The sequence below is a fragment of the Bison bison genome, unplaced genomic scaffold, assembly GCF_000754665.1.
Source record: "Bison bison bison isolate TAMUID 2011002044 unplaced genomic scaffold, Bison_UMD1.0 scf7180017864230, whole genome shotgun sequence".
Taxonomy (NCBI): Eukaryota; Metazoa; Chordata; class Mammalia; order Artiodactyla; family Bovidae; genus Bison; species Bison bison.
In genome coordinates, this window is record NW_011494802.1 from 1,646,329 (window position 1) to 1,650,591 (window position 4,263).

The following is a 4,263-nucleotide window of genomic DNA, read 5'->3' on the forward strand; positions in this document are numbered from 1 at the left end:
AAAAGCATCAATTCTTTGGCGCTCAGCCTTCTTCACAGTCCAACTCTCACATCCATACATGACCACAAGAAAAACCATAGCCTTAACTAGACGGACCTTTGTTGGCAAAGTAATGTCTCTGCTTTTGAATATGCTATCTAGGTTGGTCATAACTTTCCTTCCAAGGAGTAAGCGTCTTTTAATTTCATGGCTGCAATCACCATCTGCAGTGATTTTGGAATTTTGCATTAAGGAGTTCATGATCTGAGCCACAATCAGCTCCCGGTCTTGTTTTTGCTGTGTAGAGCTTTTCCATCTTCTGCTACAAAGAATATAATCGATCTGATTTCAGTATTGACCATCTGGTGATTCCATGTATAGAGTTGTTTCTTGTGTTATTGGAAGAGGGTGAGTTCTCTTGGCAAAATTCTGTTAGCCTTTGCCCTGCTTCAGAGTTAACTGATTGAAATGCCTGTATCATGTTCTCAGTACCGTGACAACCACTGTGGCCAGAAGTATAAAACTCTACAATTGGCTAGGTCTGGGTCTCATGCCTATGCTATGGCCAGGAAGTAGAATACTATAATTGGCAGTCCCTTGAGAACTCATGGAGTGAAGGAAGGGAAGTTCTCTGAAGAAGAGGGGGAAAGGAATGTCAAGCAAATCAAAAACAAAAACAAATATCCACTCCATCCTGTCAACTGAACCACCTCTTTCCTTAGGACTCTAGAGCTGTTGATTTCTCTTTGTTAAATTCCCTCTCATTCATTAGAGCAAATTAATTACTAATTTCTGATGATTTGTCCTTCTAAATATTTCTCATGTTTCTCTTCCTGTCCATTACAAATGCTATCTCCCTAGCTTAGATTTTTGTGACTTCACACCTGCTTGTGTTAATGAATTCCAAATTGACTTCCCTGCCCTCTCTCTGTAAAAGAGTCCCCCTAATTCTGTAGCTAAATGCAACTTCTTAAACCTCTTAATGAGATAGGCCAAGAACCAGCTACCAATAATAATGATTGTAACAAGAACTAACAAAATGCACGTGTTAAGCATTTATTATACACTAGATATATTAATAAGCCTTTATATATTTTATTTTGTTCTCAGAATAATCCTATAAGGTGTTGTGGTGGCCATGAGATTGTGCCTCTTATATTTCCTACTGCAGACTTTAATTAACTGGCAGCCCTAGCTGCTGCACTCTGAACCCACCACTGTATTTGCACAAAAACCACACTTCCCATGGACTGTTCTCAGCCTATGACTGAGCACAGCAGGGCTGCAAAGGCAGGCCGTTCCTGGGAGATTAGGACTCCTTTGACAGGCTACATTGGCTTGAGGATTTCCCATTGGCCTTGCCAAAATTTTCTTTGAATGGCATCACAGTCTAAGACTCTTCCTGGCTAACTTTCCTTCTTTCCCTCTTTCCTATACAGGGGTCAGACTTGCATCATGTTCTGAGGTCTCTCCCATTTTCTCTCTCAGGAGCTCACCCTGCCACCACCATAAATTTCTTGTATATTTGTTTTCATCTTGATATCTGCTTCTTAGATAATTCAACCAGTACACATGGTCCAAGAAAACAGGTGGTAAGGTGGGGTTCTGGGCATGGTTCACCCATTTCCCGTTGGACATAGATTATTCCCTCTTGGGTGGTTTGTGAAGCATAAGTAGTCCCTAGCACACAGTGATTTTCCAGTAGCTAAAGAGTTCACTGGAGGTGGCTTGGGAGATCTTCCTTGTTGAGGGAATTGACTTTACTCATGTGATGCTCCAACTGCAGAAGTTATGAGGGGGACAATGTATATGAAAACTGTGGAATTGGCTGGCTACTGCTAAGCTGAACTGATGCTTACTTGGCAGAGAGACAATGAGAATCAGAAGGCTATTAACAAATAGTTAAAGTCTTAAGTATGAGAGCCCTTATTACTGCAGTGGAAGAGAGGATGTAACTGAATAGCAAACAGATAATCTGATTAGGTTGGCAGAGCTCCAGAGACATTTAAAAACAGTAAAGTTAGGTCTGTTATGCTAAGTTCAGGGTCCTGGCTGGGAAAACCTGGGACCCTGACTTGTGAGGTAGGGACATCTGGATGGATGCTTCGAAGGATATGGCTCTGAAGACCCCTCTCAACCATAAGAATTTGCAGAAGTGAACTGCTCTGTAACAGAGCTAGCATTTCTGTATTGACAGACATAAGATGTAGAATCTCTCCTCCCATAAGGCAGAAAGTACACCCATAAGAATCCCCACCTCCTCTTCAGGCTGCCAGGCCAGTAACTTAGAGTCAAATATTAGCACAACTTGCTGATAAGGGAGAAAAGATGTCATACACTGGAGGAACTGCAGGAATTAGCTAGCATGTACTGGCAGAAGCAAGGTGATATACATGGGATTGTATTTTGATGGTGCTTTGTCAGGGGACCTGAAGTATAAGACTAGGTAAGTAAGAATGTATACACTTCTGGACAGTTTTGGGATAATAGGATTTAACACCCTAGCACGAACCTTAAGGGCCTGGGGTAGTTATTAGAGTCTTTAGCAAAGTGATAGCAATGTTGAGTAAAGTAGAAATTCTTGAGCTATCTTGGCAGATAGTAGAAGGCTAATGAAAGTGGCCCAAAAGTAATGGCTGTATTATGTGAGGCCACCAAACATACCCATTGATTATATTCCATGAGAGAGTTCAGGAGACAACCCATTCATGAAGGCCATCGGGAAAGTACTGGTGAGAGTAACACCAGCATTATAGTGGTCGCTCTTCTCTACAGATCAGGGCCAGTTGTAGGAGAGGTGGTCACAGAGCTGAGCTCATAAGTATCCATGGGGATGAGGAGCTTTAAGGTAATAGTATGTGTGTGCTAAATCGTGTCCAACTCTGCAACCCTATGGGACTGTAGCCCGCCAGGCTCCTCTGACCATGAGATTCTCCAGGCAAGAATACTGGAGTGGGTTACCATGCCCTTCTCCAGGGGATCTTCCTGACCCAGGGATTGAATCTGAATCTCCTGCATCTCTTGCATTGGCAGGAAGGTTCTTTACCACTAGTGCCACCTGAGAAGCCTGTTTAAGGTAATAGAGGCCACAGTAATTGTAATGACCTTCAAGGTCTAAGGGAACAGCCAAGGGACTTGAGCTGCATGAGTTGTGGCAGTAGCAGTACAGCATGGTGTTTCTAGGAGAAAAATAGGTAGCACAGCATGGCAAATATATCCTATGATGATTCCCCTAGTTCTTTTCCAAAGGCACCCATGGAAGCTTACTTGGGTGATTATATATTGGGAAGGGGAAAATACTCAAACATTTTTAGACCTACAGTCTGAGTTGACTTTGCTACCTGGAGACCCAAAGCATGACCATAGTTCTAATAGTTCATTTCAGTTCAGTCGCTCAGTCGTGTCCGACTCTTTGTGACCTCATGAACTGCACGCTAGGCCTCCCTGTCCATCACCAACTGCTGGAGTCTACCCAAACCCATGTCCACTGAGTTGGTGATACCATCCAACCATCTCATCCTCTGTCATCCCCTTCTCCTCCTGCCCTCAATCTTTCCCAGCATCAGGGTCTTTTCAAATAAGTCAGCTCTTTGTATCAGGTGGCCAAAGTATTGAAATATTCAACATCAGTCCTTTCAATGAACACCCAGGACTGATCTCCTTTAGGATGGACTGGTTGGATCCACTTGCAGTCCAAGGGACTCTCAAGAGTCTTCTCAACACCACAGTTCAAGAGCATCAATTCTTCTGCTCTCAACTTTCTTTATAGTCCAACTCTCCCATCCATATATGACTACTGGAAAAACCATAGCCTGACTAGATGAACCTTTGTGGGCAAAGTAATATCTCTGCTTTTTAATATGCTGTCTAGGTTAGTCATAACTTTCCATCCAAGGAGTAAGCGTTTTTTTAATTTCATGGCTGCAATCACCATCTGCAGTGATTTTAGAGCCCCCAAAAATAAAGTCAGCCACTGTTTCCCCATCTATTTGCAATGAAGTGATGGGACCAGATGCCATGATCTTCGTTTTCTCAATGTTGAGCTTTAAGCCAACTTTTTCACTCTCCTCTTTCACTTTCATCAAGAGGCTCTTTAGTTCTTCTTCACTTTCTGCCATAAGGGTGGTGTCATCTGCATATCTGAGGTTATTGATATTTCTCCCAGCAATCTTTATTCCAGCTTACGCTTCTTCCAGCCCAGCGTTTCTCATGATGTACTCTGCATATAAGTTAAATAAGCAGGGTGACGATATACAGCCTTGATGTACTCCTTTTCCTATTTGG